The 24,211-nt window shown below is 40.8% G+C and overlaps 1 protein-coding gene and 1 long non-coding RNA gene across 2 annotated transcripts in view; both read right to left on the bottom strand.

The window, feature by feature from the left end:
- Window positions 1-24,211, bottom strand: part of LOC134669663 (acetylcholine receptor subunit alpha-like 1) — a 393,445-nt gene that overhangs the window by 245,463 nt on the left and 123,771 nt on the right. The window lies entirely within an intron of this gene.
- LOC134669247 (uncharacterized) lies at window positions 4,350-5,203 on the bottom strand. The gene is made up of 2 exons (XR_010098884.1): window positions 5,033-5,203; window positions 4,350-4,621 (listed from the first exon to the last, which is right to left on the bottom strand). It is a non-coding gene; the product is annotated as an uncharacterized LOC134669247 (long non-coding RNA).

Below are 24,211 nucleotides of genomic sequence, written 5' to 3'. Positions count from 1 at the left end.
ATAATAGGCATGGTGTTATGCCAAATGAAGTAGACTATTTTATTAACTTGTGCTTGGTTTAGGTATTTTCTATATAATTATAAATGTAGTAATGAATTCTTTCTTACAGATTTGTATTTTCCTTTTTTATTTCATGAGATGGAGCTGTAAAAAAACTACCTAATTATTTCAAATTAATAATCAAATTTGATATTATCATTTTACATTACTTTCCATTCAAATTCCCACAAGATGCCATTCGCAGAGAACTATGGAAAAAAGCTGTCCAATTAGAGAGACATGAAATTAAGTGGAGGCCTGGAAAGATATCTAGAATATGTTCTATTCATGAGATATAACTCGTGAGATAATCATACCCGGTCTCCTATATGTAGATACACTTCCACTGAATTAATTTAACAAATACACACATTATCTGAAAATGTTGATCATTCGAATCCACCCTCTACCGTCACATATATGTAGGTTCTCTCTCAAGCCATTTCCGTCAGTAGCAAAGAGCGGCAAATTTAGAAAATGTAAGCGCGCGAACGGGTGTGGTCCCATACAAAATTTTAATTTTGCACCTTTTTCTACTGACAAGCTTGCTTCACCGGCTATATAAAATATTTCCATTGGAACTGAAAGTGGGGATTTATTGTGACTCCGCCTATTCAAATATTTTTGACCCGATTCGTGTACCCATGTAAATTTTGCAGGCTGTATAATAAGTCCGAATTCTAAGATCAAGTTTACCATACATTTACAATGGCGTACTTGATCTTAGAAAAACGGACAGACTATACCTGAACGTGACTTCGCACTGCCATACAAATTGATAATAAAATATACAAAATACTTATTATAGCGGAATACATTTATACAACAATGATATATTTACTTATGTTGAGTTAGTCTGTCATTTCATAACAACATTTTAACTAGTTATCTTTTAATCTGCATTAAATTATTATACGTGAATTATTTGACTGGTTCTTCAATGTATGGCATAAACCTATCCCTGTCCAAGTCATATTCTAATCAAATATGAACCGCAAACTCTCAGCGGCCAGTACGTACAGCAAGAAGGTTATTAGCGGATTAATGTCGCTGATTGGTAATTATTGACATTATATGCATTTCATCTACACTTAGCTATGTACCATTAGTGTAATAAAGATGACTATTATTTTGTTTACCAGCTTTGATTACAGGCTCTGTAAACGCGTCGTCTTATTTAAATGTAGGCGTAATTTTGTATGTGTGCTAATTTGGCCCGAGAATTTGAACGGTAATGTTCCTAAAGGCGGTTTCCATACTAAATATATGCGTTCACTGATCCTTGCTTATGCCTGAACAAAACGCCTATATTCTTAGCTGTCACCGGGCTGTCACACTTACGACTACCCAACGAAAGTCTTTTTTATGTTTTTATATAATTTCATAAATGATTCTAAAATACAAATTAAATTAGGATGTGACCTACTTGAGCAGTTAGGGTGGATCACGAGGATCATTTTGATATACGTGAAGCCAGGTTTGGTTCAACAACCTCTGCACAATCTGGGTGACAAGTTCCGTTCGAGTGGCATGCTCTTTGGACTTGTTTCTTCGAAACCAGTTAGCCAGGAGGCAGGATATGCTAATCAACCTACAGCTGAGAAGGTACATTACAGTTTTGCATAAGTGTCATACTCTGGTGTATGTTATTCTGTCGAAAATGCGACACTAATGTTGTATAGGTCACGTTGTATGAAAAAGTATGTATTTATCATAGGCAAATATGTAGCATCGCTACAAATGATGATGATGATGAATTTTTAATTCCCCCCTGTATATTGACATTATGGTTTTTTTTTACACAATTTGATGTATTTTAACCCTTATCTTGGCAAGGCTCAAAATATCTTAAATATAAACATTTTTTTAGTTTTTTGTCACCTATTGACCATACTAGACTATTAAAAAATAAGGAAAAAAATCCAGGATTTTCCAGTTTCGGAAAATCATATGTATCATATTTGATACAATGCCAATAACTCGACAAAATAGTTACCTACTTTTTAGAAGAAAAATGAAGATTTTAATAAAAATAAAACATGTAATGCAACAGAAATTAGCATTTACTGCTAATTAAACGCAATCTAAAGCATCAGATGACTATTAAACCTGTAAATATAAATTATATCTACGAATACCTGATCGCATGGGCGGAAAATTTGATCCCGTAAAGTTTCAAAAAAGTCGTCAACAAAAAGTTGAGTAAAATATGAAAAGTAAACAAATAATTAAAAGTAAAAAAAATACATTTTCTTTACTTTGGGGCCATTTTTTGCCATACACATATTTTTCCGTGCTACGGGCTACGGCGTAGCACTAATGCTACAGCGTACGAATATATAGTTAAATAACATCTAGTACTTTAAAAAAAACATAGTTTAATAAATAAATAATACGACAACTAATATTAAATAATTGAAGCATGTTTTGTAACCCCACAAATATAAAAAAAATAAAAAATCATGTAAAACTATTTTGACGATAACTTGGCAATGTATTAAATGTAATACAATCCTTTCGATATGTATATTTCTGAGTTATTGGCAGTGTATCAAATATAATACATAACAGTTTCATGTAAGGTTCTGTGTATTAAATGTTTTTAAATTTGAAGGCATTGTAAATATGTATGCACTAATAGACAATAAAGATATCAAAATGTAGATTATGGAAAAATATATACTAACATAAGAAATAAATGCAAAACTTCCAGTACGAACCGAAATCTATTGTTTCCGCGGCGCCATGTTGATTATTACTAATTAATTTACAATGACACTCGTGTCAATTATTTTTTTCTATAAGTAAGGAGGGTAGCTCGACATATTGATGGCAGAATTATTCTGTTAGGTAATAAAGTGAACCTGCTAGATTTTTTTAAGTTCCATGTATCACGAGTGTTACGATGCCAAGATAAGGGTTAATCATAGCTATGCCCGACCGTTAGATTTTTTAAGATATTTATTTTATTATAAGTGCTAGGATCTTTAAAAAAAAGGGGAATACGTTTCTATGGATAACCGATTTCGGCGGTAGTCCCCTTTCGTCTTAAGATCGTTTCGGTTTGGAAATACCGCGGGCGATATTTCATTCCACATCCACAGTTAAGTTTAGCTGTGGGAGTCAGGAGGTACCTACAATAATAGTCATTGACATTGGATAGATCAATTGATTATATGCTATGATAGCTCAAATCTCAAAAAGTATGAAAGGAAAAGAGTACCCATATTCATATTAAATATTTATTTTGTTCAAAATAATAGTCTGCCCCCGACTCGCTCCACTAGCAACAAGCGATGGGAATCACGCCAAGAACTCTGCCTGTTTACACAAGCTACCGCGGGTTTTGGTCTTATTGCTTTTTGAACATTATTGTTGTTTATATAATGGAAACTTTATTCAACACGTGCGAGAGTTTCAGCTTAAGAAAGTTTCTGCGAGAAATAGAAAAATATTATGTTTTATTCTCAGAATTTTCATTAATTACGGCAAAAAATCTTACTTATTGGAATAACTACCACTAGGTTGTTTGATAGCAGGCTCAGCGTGCTGCGCGGTGAGCGACAGTAAGCTTCTCATGCACTGTTACTGCCCGATTCAACCTTTAAGATACGTCAATTAATAGATCTAGAAACTATATGGATTAGATGTGTCAGTGTCAAAAGTGACGTTTGAAGAAACGTCACTTTTGACACTAGCATATCTAATCCATATCTGTTTTAGATCTAACTGATGTAGGTAAGTATCTTTCAGTTCGAATCGAGCCGTTAGTGCTTGAAAATGGAAACCTAGACGCGCGAGTAGTATTACATTACGTGAAATAATTAAATCGTAAAATTTGTTTAAGACTTGCATTCACCACACTTTACGTACAAAATTAGAAGGTATTATGACACTCTTTTAATTATCTCAGTTGCATCTATGGTAATAACCTAACAAGATACAAAATTACAAACTACAAAACATAATAATTATGTTACTTACTTACTTACTTACTTGGTTGGCGCGATGACCCAAAATGAGTCTTGGCCTCCAACACAAGAGCACGCCACTTTGATCGGTCAGGAGCGGTATCCCGCCAGCTTTCGCCGAATTAAATATGTAGCTTTAGTAAAATATTCTTATACAAAACTATGTGAGTTGTAAAGGGGCTTACAGATTACCAGTTCACCGAACGATATCAGCCTGTCAGTTGTGCGGAACTGTCACCTTTAACGTTTAACTGATAGGCTGATATCGATATCGTCCGGCGAACTGGTAATCTGTGGGCCCCTTAACCAAGATCCTTTTACATGACATCTACGTCATTTATTTATTTATTTATTTAGTCGTATGGCATTAATACAATTCATGGTCGCTTTACAAATTTACAAATTAATATCTAGGTTCTTCACCCAATGGGCTGCGTTTTCGCTTAGCTTATTTAAGTAAGTCCAGAGGATCTCCTGGGTACTTTCTTTTTGGACACTCGTGAACAATGTGGGAAATGGAATGTACAGGTGCTCCACAGTAGCACTTCGGTGTATATCGCCACCCGCACTTAAACATAAATTCTCCGGATCGCCCGATTTTAGTGCGGAGTCTATTTAAGAAAGAAAGAAAATACAACCAACCACTTAAATTACAAATTTAATATCGAGACATAGACGTTCGAGTGTTCGAAATCGAGTGGATATGACGTCTGACTTTCAATCCGGAGGTCGCGGGTTCAAATCCCGGCTCGTACCAATGAGTTTTTCGGAACTTATGTACGAAATATCATTTGATATTTACCACTAGCTTTACGGTGAAGGAAAACATCGTGAGGAAACCTGCATACATCTGCGAAGAAATTCAAAGGTGTATGTGAAGTCCCCAATCCGCATTGGGCTAGCGTGGGGACTATAGCCCAAGCCCTCTCGCGCATGAGAGGAGGCCTGTGCTCAGCAGTGGGACGTATATAGGCTGAAATGATGACGTAAGCCGCAGCGCTGATTTTCGGTGGGGACCTTACTTATTTAGTTGGCTCCATTCCCGTCTCGGGGCCGAAAAACCTGGCGGTTTGTGGGTGGGGTCGTAACTAGCATGGGATGCCCTGGGCAAGTTGGCAATCCAGTCCTCTCTCCATTTATCCTTGATGTTAAAGCTGCTCTCTTTAAGTTCCTGTGCCGTATTGTTTGGTGGATGTCGGGAGTGAGTCATGACACTAAGTCTACGTATTTTCGTTTTCCCCGTTCGGTTCACTGTCCCGAGAGAATCTAGCATCCCATTCACTTGTCACTTCGCCATAAAATAACAAAACACAATCAACATCACATCACACGCACCGAATGTCCCACAAAAGGTACACGTTTCGAGTAAATAACACATCATGACATTACAACTATTGTTTGTCACTCCCTACCCCGCTAATGGAACGGAGGCACAATATATAGTGTTATTCAGCCATTTGGCCGTATTTATAAGGAAAACGGCCCGAGATAGGCCGGTGGTCAAACTATTTTTTTTTAATTTATAGGTCTCTTTGCAGTAGATGTCACTGGTTTATTGCGATATAATTTCGCAATATTAGACCCCATTTTTGATAATTGTATACTGGAGCATATATATCAAACAGAGGGTCGCTTTCGAACAGGTTATTATAAAATTAAATATCTTCTGAAAAATACCATCACACGAAACCGATGTTTGATTGTAGAATTCGAATTTGAATGGAGTTTATTTCACTGCTACATTCTTATTTACTCGTAATGAGAGGTATTATATGTATGAAACGAGATCTTTCAATGCCCAATTATGTACAGTTACATTCCTACACTGCTTTAAGTTTAAACATAATATATCACATACATAAACATAGGTTTATTAGCGGTATTAAGTCCACTATTTGTATGTTTTTTTGTATTTTGTGCAATAAAGTTTAAATAAATAACTATATACCGACAAAAGCGAGTGTTTTGAATATTGGCCTGATTCGAACTTTAAGATACCTACGTCAAAAAATTTCTAAAGATACGATATGGATCAGATATGTCAGTGTGGGCAGTGTTAGGTTTCTTCAAACAAAAACGTGATTTTTGACACTGACATATCCGATCCATCTTTAGCAAATTTTTGACGTATCTTAAAGTTCGAAGCAGGTCGTACCTATGTTAAAATAGGTACGTAAAGAGCCACGCTGGGTTAAAATGGAAGCACTTTCAAATATAGCGTTATCTATACGTCGCTAAAACGTGACACAAGCACGTTCTTTAATACGCCCTAAATCAATTGTCCCAAAACCTTTATCCATAGAAGAACGTGATAAGAGACACACATTTTATATTGACTTAAGACCTTTTAAGATTGGCAATGTAGTCCAAACAAGTGGCACAAGCCCTAAACAAAGTTTGCCGTTTAAAGTTTAATTTCTTATTTACATGTGATGATGTGGTGAGTTATATTTCCCTTGATTTGATACAACGCTCCCATACAATCGAAGTTACGCTCGAATTTTAAAACGACATGCTTAAATTACATGCAACTTAGCATGAACATTTATGTAACATGTATCTATGTCTGGTACTAGTCTGGTGCTAAAAATTGTTACACAAAGAATAGTTCATGAAACTTTCATCATCATCTCAGCTATAAGACGTCCACTGCTGAACATAGGCCTCCCCTTGGACCTCCATTCGTACCGGTTGGAAGCGATCCGCATCCAGCGCCTTCCAAGGTCGTCCGTCCATCTTGTGGGTGGACGACCTACGCTGCGCTTGCTAGTCCGTGGTCTCCACTCGAGCACTCTTCGACCCCATCGGCCATCTTCAGGAAACTTTACGAGCCTGAGAGTTAGTTAAATTATGTTTAACTTAAAATTTTACACGACACCTTTAAAAAGAAGGGTAATTTAACCACATACGATTATATATCTGCCTATAGGTACGTTTAGTAGGGTTATAAATTTCTATTGTGTTAAAAAAGCTTTCATTATTTTTGTTTTCCACATGATCCAGTCATAGATGTTGAAAATACTAGTTTCATTGAAAGGAAAAGTTGGGAAGATGGTCATTCGTCTGTTTTTATCATTCGTCTATCTTTATCATTCGTCTGTCAGAAAATCGATGTCATTCATGACAATCGATTTGTGATTTTTGGCGTGGTTCGCGGGGGAGCGGGGAGTGAGCGAGCGAGACCGCAGATATAAAATCTATATATGAGTGAGCAAGACAGTTGAATAGTAGCGGGGCAGAGGGGCATTGGTGTCTTTGAATCGGTTAGGATTTCCCATCACTTAATTGCGGCTGTGACGTTACAGTAGGTGGTAAAAAGTCGGCACGCTTGGTTTCAATACAAATCGTGATATTTGCTTCATCTAGGGTATACATATTTAAGTTGTGGGGGTAAGAATCTTTGTTTTAAAAGTCAAATTTCATGCTAGGTATATCAGACTGTCGTTTAAAAAAACGGATAAGTTAAGCTCTGGTTTCCTAGAATTGCGGTGTCATCATTTACTGGCCGTCCCCATACAAAATAATACGGCTAAATATGGATAGAGCAGTATTTTGTATGGAGATTACCGCTATATGACGGCACCGCTATCCTAAGAAACCAGAGCTTTTAGTGTGACTTTTATTAAGTTAAGCTCTGGAAAACGAAAAAATAATTAAAAATATGCATTAAGATAAACCTAGCATACAATAAATCACCCCAGCTTAGTGAAGCGATTCAACGGGATGACTTATAACCATACATCGTTATCGCGGAAGCAAATACGATTTGACAATACTGAAAGATTATAAAAAACAGTCAAAAACAGAAATGACATTCGTATAGAGAAACGTTTATACCTACGACCTTAAAATGTATAATTATTTTATTGAATATCAATGCTATCTTACCTCCATACTTGACTTGATTGGTACTTAAAAAGATTACCTATTAGGTACGCAACCTTATCAGTCAATTTAGACATTTGTCAATCTTGACTGATCTTTATTTGTAACAACATAATCAAATAGAAGTTGCCTTTAAAATGCCTCGAAGGAAAATAACATGTGATGAATTTGTGGGGTTGTTTATACAGGATTATCCTGAGCTAGAGGCTCGCGATACAAATCTATTTTGCTCGAAGTGCAATATTAGTTTTTGTAAAACTAAATCTTCCGTGAAACGTCATTTTAACTCTGAAAGACACACTTCTCTCAAAAAAGATTTTAGGTTGGAACTGACAAAATTTCTAGTAAGCTGTAACATACCGTGGTCTCAAATAGAGAACCCTGTATTTAAAAATTTCATTGAAGATTGTGTATCTGGAAAATTTGAAAAAACTGTTCAGGTCCCTTCAGAATGTTTGCTGAGGCAGACTTGCGTGAATGAATTATACGACAAAGAGATGGATATAATTAGAGACGAATTAAAAGACGCGTATATATATGTAAGTGTTGATGAAACCACAGATGCTATAGGTCGTCAAATCGCTAACGTTATAGTAGGTGCTATGCTTGAAGATGATGTTGGAACTCCACACGTGCTGTCAAGCAAATGTTTAAATGAAACGAACAATATCAGTATAACTAATACTGTAAAAAATGCCCTGGATGATTTGTGGGGCCCTGGTCACAATAAGCATGACAAGGTGTTGTTGTTATTGACTGATGGTGTGGGGTATATGTTGAAAGCTGGCAGAAATTTGAAAACACTTTTTCCGAACATTGTCCATGTTACATGTTTAGCCCATGCTCTTAACAGAGTTGCCGATCAAGTTCGTGTTCTTTTTCCAGAAGTTAACCTATTAATTTCAAATGTAAAGAAAGTATTTCGCAAATCTCCGAAAAGAGTAAAAGCATTAAGAGAAATGTTTAATGGAATTCCTTTGCCTCCAAACCCAACAATTATTCGCTGGGGAACATGGATCGAGGCTACCACTTACTACAACAAGTATTTTGATGAAATAAAAAGCGTTATAGACACATTTCGTAATTCAGACGCACAGTGCATCGTCAAAGCAAAAAAATCTTTACTCAGTGCAAAAGTTCGAAAAGATGTAAATTTCATAGCAAAGTATCTGCAAGTAATACCAGATGCTATAAATAAACTGCAGTGCCAAAATCTATCTCTTAGTGAAAGTTTGACCATAGTACAAAATACATACAAACATATATCCAAATTAATTTTGAATAAAGATGGAAAACAGATTTTAAAAAAGTTCAAAGTGGTTTTGCAGAAAAATGCCGGATATGAAGTTATGAAAAAAATGTGTGAACTGATATCGGAGAAGGAGATAGTACTAGATTCAACGATATATCGTTCTACATTTGATTACTTCCGTCGTTTTAAAAACGCACCCATTACAACAGTAGCAGTCGAAAGATCATTTAGTCAATTAAGAGTCCTTACTCCTACAGACGAGCGTATTTTGCAAAATGCTTCCTTTTTCATTCAAGATTACGACGTAACTATTAGTATTTATTCAAAAACTGATAACGTACTTAAATAATCATTTCTTAAACTAGGGGCTGCAAACGTTCTAATTTTCATTTTCTCTTTTTGAACCTAAAATAAATGAGTTTTCTTAGAAGTCTTTTTCAAAATTTGCTGTGAGAAGGGTCGTTTCGGCTCTCAATTTTGCAGTAAACAAGAATCATTTGGTATATGAATGATTACAATTCAACTCATCATATGTTATACGAGGGGCTTACATGCTTGAAAATCGAACTTTCATTTAAAAAACATGATAAAATACCTTCCGAGTTTTCTTCATTTTTTTGGTGAAAACAGGGTTACATTACATTTTTTTATCGCTAATTGGACTTATATTTTGCCACAAAAAAAATCTTTTAACAAACTGTAACTTTATGTTTACTCATTAAAAAAAAATCATAACTATAGGACCTACCTTGCCGTTAATATATATTTTTTTTAAAGACCTATAAATCACGCTGCAGCGAAGCCGCGCGCTCATTCTCCGCCGAGCGCGCTTAGGGAACGGACCTGCGCTCGATCGTCAGGCGCTCATTGCTTCGTAAACATTGAGCGAGTTCCGAGAACTGTTGTATACTATGATTAGAAAATCTTGATCCAAGGGAGAGTACATTTTTCACACCATATTAAATTTTAACAACCGACTCCCGCTTATGTGATAGATTTTCAGTGTTACTTGAATTCTGGTTAGGGTTTGCATTTTAATTATACCCGGACGACCTGGATGAGGACCAACTCCTGACTCCATTAATGAGATGGAGTTAGGAGTTCGTCGCAAGTCCTAATCTACTCATCATAACTCCATCGTGTTTGGGATCAATAGATTTGCCCCGACAAGCACCATCGATCTAGATGAAGCCCAGGTTCTCATGATGGAGTCAGGAGTTGGTCACCAGAACTCCGAATCTACTCATCATAACTCCATCGTATTTGGGCTCAATAGATTTGCCTTGACGAGCACTATCGATCTAGATGCGGTTGATAGATTATTAATATTATTTTATTTTATATACTTATAAATAAAGCTTCATTTGCTTCCTCCCTTTTCACATCCTTAAGGGATAATTTTTGAGATTAAAAGTTTGCTATGATATTCCCCGGGACTCAAACTATCTCTGTACCTACCAAATATGAACTAAATTGAATATTTTAAACTTTCGCGTTTTGAACACATATTAACTCACATACCCGCGTTACACCCGTCTATAATGTGGGTTTAACTAAATTGGTTCAGCAGTTTAAGTGTGAAGAGGAATTAAAAAAAGTATTTTTTTTCTTCATATTTTATGTGTTTTTACTTCGGAATGGTGACACCTGATGATGATGATGATAATGACAATGAATTCGGCACCCCCGATTTATACGAAAATGATACTAAACTTGGCCTAGTGGCTTAAATGATACAGATATCAAGATCAAGTTGTGAGCCCCCCCCCCCCCCGCCCCCTCCGCCCCCTAAAAATTTACATAAAAAATCTGGGTGGCAGAGAGTTGTTACATTGTTAGTACTCTCAAATTTATTGTTTTTATACAGGATGGCCAAAAAATAAGTGCTTTTCCGTTGCTAGCAAGAAAATGGTTGCTAAAAAATGTACCCTCCCATAGAAAATGGACTAGCCAAAATCTATGAAACAGTAATTTTTTTTTGCGATTTCGGTGTAGGTCCCATACTAAAATTTGCTCAGTATAATCACTAAAGCTCCCTGGCAACGGGAATGCCCTTATATTTGGGTACCCTGTATATGCATACAGGTATATATTAGGGTGTTGCTTATTTCGTCGAAATTAAAATTTTCTATGTCTCACCCCCTTAAATTGTTCTCTTTCACTAAAAAACAATTAGAATTTTTTATTTCGTTTTAGGGGTCGCTACTGAATTTAGAAAATTTGAATCCTTCATACATTATGATTTTTTTTTTAATTTTTAGTTTTTAATTAGTGAGACAGTGAGTCAAAGTATATGGAAGCTATTTACATGTAATTCAATACTAGGTATAGTCAATATATTTTAATTTTTATTCCTATTTTAGGAGTGCGCACTGCTGAATGAATATTTAGAACGCCTAAAACACGCATAATAAGCTTTAAAAAAATAGTGGTATTATTTTATGTTAAACTGCAGACGGGTCAGGATCAGGGTGTATTAAACACCCTGATCCTGACCCGTTGATTCATATAAAAAAAAACAAGAAAAAAGACTAAAAAAAATAATCTTGTATGGAGGGTGCAAATTTTCAAAATTCGGTAGAGACCCCTAAAACATAATTCAGACACACATAACAGATTAACATAGGTCAGATGGCAGTCGCTTTCGTAAAAACTAGTGCCTACGTCAAATCATGGGATTAGTTGTCAAGCGGACCCCAGGCTCCCATGAGCCGTGGCAAAATGCCGGGATAACGCCAGGAAGAAGAAGACCCCTAAAACATAATTGAAAATTCTGAAAAAAATACACATTTGTTTTTTAGTGAAAGAGAACAATTTAAGGGGTTAAGACATAGAAAATTTCAATTTCGACGAAATAAGCAACACCGTATGTATATATACTATAATTTAGTATAATATTATCTTTCAAACATTTAATTATTCAACTTCCTTGGTGAACTGTTAACTGTGTTCCTTGGTGAATAGTTCCTTGACTTCATGGATGAACTTGTCGCAATAATTCCATGACATAGGTAAACAATCATTATTATTTATTCGTCGTTGGTTATATATTTTCTCAACACATATACTCTATTCACTACTATCATGCTTATAAAAGAGTGCCAATATAACGTTAAAATAAATTTACTTGCAAATTAAATTGAAAAGTATCAATATTATTCTCGTCTGCGTTGAAACGCGCATAGCTTTGCCGGCGCTCGCGTATCAAGCGCCAGCGCCATCTATCGAGTGTTATTTCGCAAAATCGGCGAACGCTCTAAGGAATAAGGGCTCTTAAAATGGATATTTACTGCACGACGCCGCAGATTAAGAGTAGAAAACATAGAGAAAATTTATGTCGTATATTACGAAAATCACTTAAGATCAACAAAAATTAAATAATGTTGTACAAAATAAATCATGAATATTTATTTGATATGTCGATTCCGGGTCATTATTTACTAACAGAGTGTAAAGCAAGATTTATGAACATTATGCAACAAAAACTTCGTGCTATGTATGATGAACTTCTTGGAGGCTTATAATGTGTAGGCAGAAAGGTCTGTTTTTACTAAACGGGCAGTCTGTTTTACCACTTCTTTAATAAATTTATATTTGCTCCCGCGATAACGATGTATGCTTATAACCGGAAACATAGCACTTATCTACATACACAAATATCCTATATTTTTACACACATCCATCCAACCAGATTACACAGATCCCGCTAGCGTCATATTAGACGGCTTATTTAAGTTGAAACGTCGGTTAAATCGTCAGAGAGGGGGGATCAAGTTGTGATGGTTATTTTTTGAGATACAACCAACAACTGAGAGCTGAGCTGAGGTTATTCCAGTTTTTTGAGCGCAAGCGAGTTGAACGCTCAACGCTCATGCCTTGGGTAAAAAAATCGCCTAGCGTATTCGCTATAGGAAAATGCCCGGTGCCCATTCACGTTCTTTACGGGCATTAAGGCGGTTGTAACGACATAATTACAGCGTCGTAATTATTATGTGTCTGCATATCGTTTCATCTTTTCCTACCACTCCGGTCCATAAATGCTATTTTTTTTGCCGCGGTTTGAAGCTCTTAAATCAATTCTGTAAACTGATGTTAGACATGATGTCTTACTTATAACTACACAAGGATGCCAGTTGTTTGCGCCGCAGCGAACGAAACGGTAATTTCTCTATATCACTCTTCCATATAAGTGCGACAAAGAAACATTAGTGTTTCATTTTCGCTACGGCGCAAACGATTGGCATCTTGCCTAGGCCTCCAGGTGTAGGTATAAGCTGAGCGCCCAGACGTAAGACATCACGTCTAACATCAGTTTACAGCGTTGATTTAGGAGTTTCAAACCAAGGCTAATAATTTAAATTATTTGATATTTATGGGCCGGAGTGGTTGATACTAAAACAAATACTTAATTTGTAACATTTTGTAATTTTGTAAGTAGATTGTAAGATTTTTGAATTGTATATTTTGAAATGTTTGATAAATACAAATATCGCTCCTTGAGAAACATAACGTCATTATCCAAAAAATGGGATTTTTGAGTTAATAACGCCATCTAGCTCGTATGATCGTAACGCACGCAATACGAAGACACCTATCGCCCTAGCTCTATTAGAACCGCCAGAGGGCGCTAATGTCGTTATGGCGAATAGAGGGAATAGGTGCCCGTCTCATAGGAACAATGTCATTAAAGGGAAGTAAATTGTATTTTTTTGCTTAGTGACGGTTTTCTATGAGATTCAATGGTAAGTACGTCAATTTACATAAGAAATAGTGTATCTATACGTACTATGTCACTTTAAACTTATAATATGGTATCAAAATCAAAACTCAATTTAAAGCAATATCGTACTTTTCCCTTTAAGGACACTTGTACTTTTGAATTTAATAGAATAGAATAACGTTTTGAAATAAGTAAAGTGACATTATACCTATAATGACGGTTTTGCTTAAAACTTAAAGCCATAATGCTGACTAAAAATAAAAACGTACTGTTCTTTTACTTTAAGTGACATTGTGATTTTAAGAAGCTGACAGAAGTTTTAGCAGGTCGATCGTCATTATCTGTGTAGTGTCAATATGCTAGCTTAGTTTACCATAGCGACAGTTGGCATGCTTAAGTGAAAAATGTCGTTTTAAGCTTAAAGCCACTACAACTGGTACAGAACGCTTATAACGGTGTGGTTAATGAATGTCACTCGTTGTTTAATTAATGTCACTGTGTTGTATTTTTTCTATAAGGTTCATAATAGAGTTGTATTATGGGTACCTACTAGACGACTATTTATAATTAGATAGATATAGCCACATTACGAGCCCTATTGATCTAACTGTGGAACTAGGTTGATATGTGTAAGATTCCCATATTTATTTATTATAATATAATATTATTTATGTGTTGTGTGATACTTTTTCATTCATCAAAATTAGCAAGTTATTTTTGTGATGTCTGTTATGTTCCAATTTTATTTCTGACAAGGTGACACAAAACACACATTAATTATTATTATCACTAGGTAGGTACTTACCTATTAATTACCCATAAAACTATTGTTCTCTTACAGTAGAAAATGTCTCAATGTGTCTTGAATGACAAAAAAGTTTAAAGCTATTTTAATAAAGTTAATACTACTGTTTTAGTTGAAACTGTTAATAAAGATAATACTTATGATGATGAAGAATTCGTACCTCCTTCAGAAGAGCTAGTTCTAATAACGTAATGTGTCGCTTGTGAGTTTTTTGTTGTTTTTCCGGGTTGATTTAATTTTGCTACTGGCTGTTTCTAAAGTATTTATAATGTTGTTATTTTGAATTTGAACTTCTGAATGTGTATTTGTGGTATCTCTTCTTGTAAGGTGTCAAAATTACTTCGTAATTCTAAGTTAAACTGATCGTGGTTACAAATAAGAGTGTGTTTCTGTTTAGGTGTTTTGCCTATTTATGAATTAATTGCTTACGGTGGATTTAAGTCTTAAACTTTATTTTTGCTCTCACGGGTCTGTGACCGGAACTAAATTTAAACCTATTGATGTACCTAATACCTACATAAATAAATATCTAATTAAACTTTTGTCAGATGAAAATATTATTATATAAATAGTCAATTTCGTGTGTGATATTCCGCCAGGCGAAGTCCAGGTCCAGCGACTTTGAAGTTTTTTTGAGAAAGAAGGAATTACTTATCTACGTTCATGTTTCGACCAAAGGCAAATGGAATAGACCTAGAACTACGGGTCGTTTCTGCTGCCAAGGCCATATGTGGTCCGACTATGTATGTGTGCTTGATCTGACTTCACCAAGGACAATGGTCCATGTTTCCTGCTTTTCATCAGTAGATTTATTTAGAGGGTCATAATCTCGTAATACTCTTCAATCTTATCATCGCAATGTGTAGATGTTGATGCGTAGGCTTTGATTGCGGTTAAGGTAGGTATATAGCTTTGGGATTTGGGATATGCTTAACGTCAACACAGCCACCTTGTCGGAGTAATTTGATAATCCGACAATGTTGTCCTGCCACTTCTTTTTGACGACAAAGCGTGTGGGTATCTTCCGCCGTGTAGTTTCAAAGTAGCGCCAATAACAGAAAAGCTAACGGAAAAACGTCTGAGGTGGTACGGTCATGTACAGAGGCGTCCTGTAGACTATATGGTTAAGGTAGCGCTCGATATTTCAACGACGAAGCGAGGACGTCGAAGACCACCTGCTACCTGGCTGACGACGGTTCAGCGAAACCTGAAAGACCTCAATATAGACGCCGACGTTGCACTCAATCGTGCAGAATGGAGGAAAAGAACAGGGAAGGCCGACCCCAAGTAAATGAGAACAAGGCCTAGCAGGATGATCATGACGTGGGTATCTTCCGCCCGGGGATTCTTGGCACCACTTTTACAGGGTACTTAGCGCTGTAACGAGGAGTCGTACATGTCAAATGAGATTGGGCCATAAGCCCACCATGCTGGTTCAGTGCGGGTTGGTGGATCGCCAGAGGCTTGTTTGGTATTCCACAGGGTGACCACGTGCAGGAGAGGCTGGTCTGGGGTCCGTTACATGACATTCGGGCCCCTTGCATCGCATCCCCCAAATATTATCCTCCCCTTTGTTTATTTACTTTGGTAATTTTTGATCGTAAAAATATAGCTGTGGACGACGCACCTTTTTATACGTTTACTTTTTATAATTTTATTGTATTTTTGAATTCCTTTGTTCTTATAATTTTATGTTCTTTTTGACACCATATTTTTGTTCAGTCTTCTCTTAGGATTCATGTAATAAAGTACTATCTTGAACCAGTGCGCCTTTATCATTTACATTGTGATCCTTCGTGGATTTAAAAGTGATAGTCTGATAGTGAAACATGAATCAACATTAAGTGCAAGCTGTATTATTATTGGTAAATATGGTCGTCACACGATCGGTGAAAGCGGGTAAGGATGGTAATGAAGGTAAGACCGTTGCGGAGAGTGAGGCTGGGCCGTCGACCGTGCCCTCAACCCCTCTTGTCGACCCGACAACCGCACAACCGGCGCCTTCACAATCCCGTCCCGTAAGTATGTCATCTCGCTCTTCATCCACGGTAGTGGCCAGGAGGTTGGCGGCTGAAGCGCAGCACGCGCGTCGCCTCGTCGAGCTAGAGACACAGCAAATACGACGCCGCCGTGAGCGTGAGCGCGAGGCTGCTGAAGCGGCCGAGCTAGATGCACGCCGGCTGGCCGATTTGGAACGAGTGACCGCCGACCTAGAGTTAAAAGCGGAAATCGCCGCCATCGACGTAGACGCGAGTCGTCATAGCTCTAGGAGCAGCCATATTAATATAGACCAATGGCTCAGTAAGTCTGAAGCTGCTTTTAACCATGAAGAAACATTAACGAACAATGATTTTTTCAGGGATCTGGAAGCTAAAGCCCCTCGCGCGCATGTCATATCCCCTGTGCGGACAGTGACTGTGCGTCGCGACTGTGGTGCCGCGACAACGGCGGCTCCTCTCGAACGCCGCGACTGTGGTGTCGCGATGTCAGCGGTCATTCCTGAACGCCGCGACTATGGTGCTGCGATGACTGCGGCCCATCTCGAGCGACCCGAGAGCGGAGAAGTTCCACAGTTGGTTAAGAGTCTGGGTGTTTTAGTTGACAGTGTAAATAAAGGCATTGGCCACGCAATAAATCGTGTTCCGTTACCCCGTTTCGATGGCAGGTCGCATTTAGATTGGCTTAGTTTGAAAAAAGCCTTTGAAAACACACAAGGTTCCTACACAGCCGCGAATAATCTATCAAGACTGAATACTGCGCTAACGGGCGCGGCGCGCGAGGCAGTCGCCGCGCTGCTTGTGTCTGCGCGCGACCCCGGCGTCGTGGTGCGCGCTCTCGACGCGCGCTTCGGCCGCCCCGAGATGGTGGTGGCACACGAAGTAGCTGCGGTGCGCGCATTGCCGCGCGTAAGCGCTGAAGGTAAGGATTTAGCTGTGTTTGCCAGTCGAGTTCGCAACTGTGTCGAAATAATACGTTTATTGGGTCATACGGAATATTTGGCCTCGCCTGAACTATTTCAGGCCTTAATTACTAAAATATCTCCACTGTTGCGAGCTAAATGGCTAGACTATGCCGTTCGTTATGAGGCTACCGGTCTGTCAAAGCTAGAAAACCTAGCTGGTTTCCTCGCTAACGAAGTCGACCTGCAGTCTCGGTTCGGCATAATACCTGAGCCGGCTACTGCGTCACAAGCGGTAGATAGTAGGCGGGCCAGGGATAATGTGCACGTTGCCGCTGAAAATCATTCTGTGAATTCAAATTCTACATCGCGAAATAACGCTAAATTGAATTCATCGGCGACTGCACCTAAAATTAAATCATGCGTCGTGTGTGAAAAATCGCATGATTTAATTCAATGTGACAAATTTAAGTCAATGTCTGTCGATGACAGATGGAATTTGATTAAAAAGAAAAGAGTCTGTCATCGATGTCTCAAAGTAGGTTGGCATAGGTTTAATTTTTGTAAGGCGAAGAAAGTTTGTGACGTTGACGGATGTACGTTCCGTCACCACGTATTACTGCACAACCCGAATTACGAGCGTTCCGCAGCTACGCATTTTGAGGTGGAAGATGATGAGCCGGTAGCGGGAACTTCTGGCACTGCACCGCGATCTTCTGCTGACAACGCCGCGGCATCTACTGTTGTGAGCGACTCCGCGTGTGATGTCGAATCAAAGGAGATTCTGACCCACACATCGACATCGGTTGCCACGGGATCTCCAGCTCAGACGTTGCCTGCTCGCCCGCTTTTGAAGATCGTAGCCGTAACCGTGTCCGGCCCGTTAGGTTCCGTGAATACGTACGCTATGTTAGACGACGGGGCCACAGGTTCGTTTATTGAGCAAGATATCGCCGCGCAAATAGGTGCCTGTGGACCCGAGCGACGCATGAGGTTAGACTGTGTCGGCGGGTTAGGAAAGCATACGTCCGTGCAATATGTCGATTTCCAAATGAAAGGTCGCCATGGTAAGGATACGCACTATATTAGCAAAGCGCGGGCTATGAAAGGTTTAGGTCTTGCTACTCAAACCCCCGACAGGTCGAGCGTACTTAAATTTCCTCACCTTGCAGACATCGCGGATGAGTTTTGTTATGGAAACATTCAGCCGTCGATTACGTCGATTTGACGACCGGTCTGGCCTAGTGGGTAGTGACCCTGCCTGCGAAGCCGATGGTCCTGGGTTCGAATCCCAGTAAGGGCATTTATTTGTATGATGATACAGATATTTGTTCCTGAGTCATGGATGTTTTCTATGTATTTAAGTATTTGTATATTATATACATATATCGTTGTCTGAGTACCCACAACACAAGCCTTCTTGAGCTTACTGTGGGACTTAGTCAATCTGTGTAAGAATGTCCTATAATATTTATTATTATTATTATTCTCTTTATTCATTTTACGTCTTAAGTTAGGTTTTTTTATAATATGAATATAAAAATAAAATATAAAAACACTTACAAAACAATAAAAAATACATATAAACACATTATAAAAAACCTAACCTAGGGTGCCGCCAGCAGCGGGGCAGGGCCCAAGCTGCCGGTGGTCAGGGCTGCAGAGTGAGGAACCGACGTACTATACGCGCCGTGTCCAAAATTACCGCCTTCTGCATCTGACCCTTGATCCAACCACCCAGCGAGAGTCTCTCTAGGTGTTGGTCGAGACTCTTCGCTATGAGACCGTTCGCTGACACGACTATCGGAACAATGATCGTCGAGTCAACATCCCACATGGCGGTAATCTCATGAGCTAAGTCTAGGTACTTGCTGGACTTGTCCTTCTCGGCCATCACGAGATTCTCATCATGGGGGATGGTGACGTCGACGAGCACGGCCCGGCGCTGCGATCGATCTAACAGCACGATGTCAGGCTTATTGGCTACAATAGTCCTGTCAGTGATGATAGATCGATCCCAATAGAGCGTGGCACGACCATTTTCGAGAACTGGCGCAGGTGAGTACTTGTAGTACGGCACTTCGCGGTCCACAAGGCCGTATAGGAGGGCAAGCTGCTGGTGAATAATTCTGGCTACGAGATTATGTCTATGCAAGTACTCGCCGTTAGCAAGATGAGAACAACCGGAGATAATATGCCTGAGTGACTCTCCGGGACGGCGGCATGCCCGACAAATGTCGACCGTACCGTCCTTCAGGATATATCTCCGGTAGTTGTTCGTCATGATAACTTCGTCCGCAATTGCACAGGCAAAACCTTCGGTTTCTCCGAAGAGGTCCCCGAATCGTAGCCAGTTCACCGACGCGGGTAGGTCTACATCAGGTCCCATGAGGGCCTTGTAGAACCGCCCGTGTAGCTGCTTATCCTTCCATACCGCCTTGCGGTCCTCGGTGCTTAGTACTACAGGTTTGCGCCAGTTCTCGTTCGCCAAGGAGAGCGGCGTGAGGCCCCTGTCAGCTGCCACCACATCACGATGCATCCCACACTCGTGGTTGAGGAAGTAATTCCTGAGATTGTACACCTCACGGTTGTGGAGATTTTTGGCGTTTAGAAAGCCGCGACCTCCACATTTCCGTGGGATGTACAATCTCATAACAGACGAGCGTGGGTGCAGCATACGGTGTGTGGTGAGCAGCTGTCGGACCCTCCGATCCAGGGCATCCAGCTCGGTCTGAGTCCACCTTAGTATGCCAAAGGAGTATGTGAGTAGAGGCATTACCCAGGCGTTGAAGGCGCGCACTTTGTTGCCTCCTGACAAAAGACTGTTAAGTACTTTTGTAAGCCGACTGAAAAAGCGCTCCTTCACCGACCGTCTAATACCTTCTTCCTCAATACCCAACGACTGTGACATACCAAGGTATTTGTAGGTTTCTGATTCAGAGATGGATCTGAAAGACATTGTCTCAGAAAGTTGTAAATTTGTTGAATTTACAACTTTCCCCCGCTGTACATGCATAACCGCACATTTATCGACACCAAACTCCATGTTGATGGCATTACTGAAGACTTCAGTGGTTTTCAGTAGCTCCACCAAGTCTTGGCTATTTGGTGCAAATAATTTGAGATCATCCATGTACAGAAGGTGAGAAATGACTTCACCCCCTCTCCGAAGCCGGCAACCTAGTTCTAAATCCTTCAGCAAGGTACTGAGAGGGTTCAGAGCCAGGCAGAACCACAGAGGACTCAGACTATCACCCTGAAATATTCCTCGCTCAATCCTTATAAGATCCTGCGGGTCAGGACGTTCATCCCCGCCTCCTGGTTGACGTAGGACTGTGGTCCATTGCCTCATACATGCGCTGAGAAAGGCTCTTAAAGCTGTATCAACTTTATACAGCTCTAAGACCCTCTCCAGCCATGAGTGAGGCACCGAATCATAGGCCTTCTTGTAGTCAATCCAGGCTGCTGAGAGGGCCCCCCCGTTCCGCCGGATTCGTTGACAGATGGTCATGTCTATGAGGAGGAGCTCTTTAGTACCACGGGACCCAACCCTGCATCCATTTTGAGCAGAGGCCAAAATATTGTTTGCGACAATGTGCGCGTTGATTTTTGCTCTCAAAATGGATGTAAGGAGCTTGTAGAGTGTAGGCAAGCATGTGATGGGTCTGTAGTTCTTCGCTTCCGTGGTACTACCGGACTTATAGAGCAGGAAGGTGACACCAGTTGTCAAGGAAGGTGGGAGAGAACCAAGCTCGAGGGCTTGTTGAAATTGTGCTGCCAAGCAGGAATGTGAGCATCGGAACCATTTTAGCCAGAAGTTGTGCAATCCATCCGGTCCAGGACTTTTCCAGTTCTGGGCCGTGCGGATGGCACAACTTACGTCATCGGGACTGATGGTGACTGCCCCCATAGGTTCGATGGACTCGCACTCACGCTCGACAACACTCATCCAACTCCCCTCGGTGTGTCCGACAGGCACTGACCAGATGCTACGCCAGAAGTCATTCATGACAGTAGCATCCGGTAGCTGCGAGTCGGACGTACGAAGGTTGGTTTCCTCCCACTTTCGGTACATCTTCCTTTGGTCACTCTGGAAAAGACGGTTCTGTTGGAATCGGTCCACACGCTCTCTATAGCGGCGAATACGGTTTGCCCATGCATAGACTTTCTGCTTTAGAAAGTCGATGCGCTCCGTAATGTTGGCCATGTAGTCGCGGGGCCTGATATCCGTCCCCGCGAATGCCTGGTTTACAAAGCGCATTACTCGGGGGCGATTGTTGCCCCCCCTGAAGCAGATCAGCTTTGCGATAAGAGTCCTAAAAGAGCTGATACGTCGCTCGATCCGTATTTGCCATGCGGGGGCACCTCCGGCGGTCCTAGGTGCACGTTCAGAGTCCGGAAACTTGACTCGTGCAACACGGCACGCCGCGATGGCTCCGCAATACATGATCGCGTGCGTATCATCCAAATCTTTACTAGACCGCAAATATGGCTCTAGTAAAGCGTTTAGGGCTCCCATTAGCGCTAGATTGTGTCTATTCATAGGCAGACGTGGTAATCGTGGCCTAGCATTGGGAGTGGAGCGATACTGCGTAATCGCCTCATCCAAAGTCCTCCTCAGTTGCTCATTGGCTGTACTACTCACACTCTGCGCGAACTCCTCCTCGTCGGCACAGAGATCTACCCGCGGCGCCTCCGGTGCCTGGTCGGGTGTCGGCACCGGATCCGGCGATATGGCGGGCGGGTCTCGCACCGAGGTGGAGGCTGCTTGAGCAGAGAGAGCCTCCAAGCGAAGCCGATCAAGTGTCGAGTCATCCAACCGCTTTAGCCGCTGGATGACTCGCACCTGATCCGATAGCCGTTGCGCAGTCACGTCGATGGTTGGTTCGAGGGCCTGAAACAGTGGAAGCATTCGGACACGGTACGCGCATAAGTTGGTTCCCCCCTCTGTAGCCCCATAGTAGGCGCGCATGACGTTCTCATTCATGGTTTGAGACCATCGCATTATTATTATTTGTATCTCCGTTTTAAAACTCTCGGGTCTTTCGAGCCCGGTCATTTATAAGGCGTGCGTGGGGATATGGATCCAACACGTAGAGGCCGTTTGGAGAGATTTGATGTCATGTAGAACGCCTGCTGGAACCCATTCACGGGTACATCAATAAATACCCGTGAACCGGTTTCAGCAGGCATTGGAAGCTATTGTAAAGAATATGGTCAGAATACTGGTCTATGGTTTAAGTTTGGGTGGAAAAAAGACTGGGCTATTGCAAAGAAGTCCGGACACCTGCCATAACATTGCTTACACAAGTTATCGAGACAGGTGGTGACTCGCCACTCGTTAGATGGGCACCTGATGCGCCATCGTAAAGACGGCCAGGTGCAACACCGGCGTGAGCGGCTCAGGGGTGTCGAGAGGTGGTGCTGCGCTTTCTCCGAAGTTACTCGCGGCGTTATGCCCTTTAACACTTCCACCCCTGGAGCATATAGCTCTAGCGACTCCTCTCTGGACGGCCAATGAAGGCGAGCCAGAGCTGAGAGTCCTGCGGGTCCCCTTGGGGTCCACTCCGACCGACGAAGACACGCCGGAGACGGAGACCCTGACCGACTCTCGGGAGCACTCGGGTCCGTGGGGTCGTTACTCCCCAACAGCTCGATTATTATTATTATAGTCGGTCTCGATAACTGGCACCTCACTATACCCAGGGCTATACGCGAGGGCACTAGGGCAGAACCAGTCGCGATTAACACCGCGTTAGGTTGGGTCCTATTCGCCTTTGGTTGCAGTAAAACCGCTCCTGCCGAAACTGTCAACCACGCTATAGTGAGCGAGCCCGCGGCCGCGGATGTCAGCGATCGCGCAGTTTTAGAGCAGTTGATTCGCGAGCAATATAGTTTAGACTCAATCGGCATTTCGAAACACGAAGCGCGCAGCGTTGATGATGATCGCGCTATCCAAATTCTCGAACGTACTGCGCGTCACCTGCCTAACGGGCATTTTGAAGTCGGTTTACTTTGGAAATCGGACAATTTATCTGTGCCTGATAGTCGCAAGCTTGCCTTATCTAGGTTTCTTAGTCTCGAGAAAAAGATGGCCCGTGATTTTCAGTATGCAGAGCGTTACCGTGAAAACATACACGACATGTTTCGGAAAGGTTATGCTGAACTGTGCACCAAAGAGCCTAGCGCCAAGTCGCCCTGAGTTAGCGGATTTTGCCACATTTCGGCGTAACCAATCCAAACAAACCGAAGAAATTAAGAGTCGTGCACGATGCTGCTGCTAAAAGTCACGGTGTTTCGCTAAATTCACTTCTATTAACCGGCCCAGATTTGTTGCAGCCCCTGCTCGGAATCTTATTGCGATTTAGAGAGGGAAAAATTGCCCTGACTGGTGATATTCGCGAGATGTTTCCTCAAGTTAAGATCCGAGCAGAGGATCGCGACGCTCAGAGGTTTTTGTGGCGCGACTCGCCTAAAGACCCTATCATGACATACCGTATGTCATCTATGATTTTCGGTGCCGCTTCCAGCCCTTTCACTGCCATTTATATAAAAAACAAGAACGCAGTGGAATGGCAGGAGCGCTTTCCAGACGCAGCTCAAGCCATCATAGCTGACCACTATATGGATGACTGTATAG

This window comes from Cydia fagiglandana, chromosome 12, assembly GCF_963556715.1.
Source record: "Cydia fagiglandana chromosome 12, ilCydFagi1.1, whole genome shotgun sequence".
Taxonomy (NCBI): domain Eukaryota; kingdom Metazoa; phylum Arthropoda; class Insecta; order Lepidoptera; family Tortricidae; genus Cydia; species Cydia fagiglandana.
The sequence above is the reverse complement of the archived record's forward strand: the minus strand, read 5'-3'. Positions and strand labels throughout refer to the sequence as shown.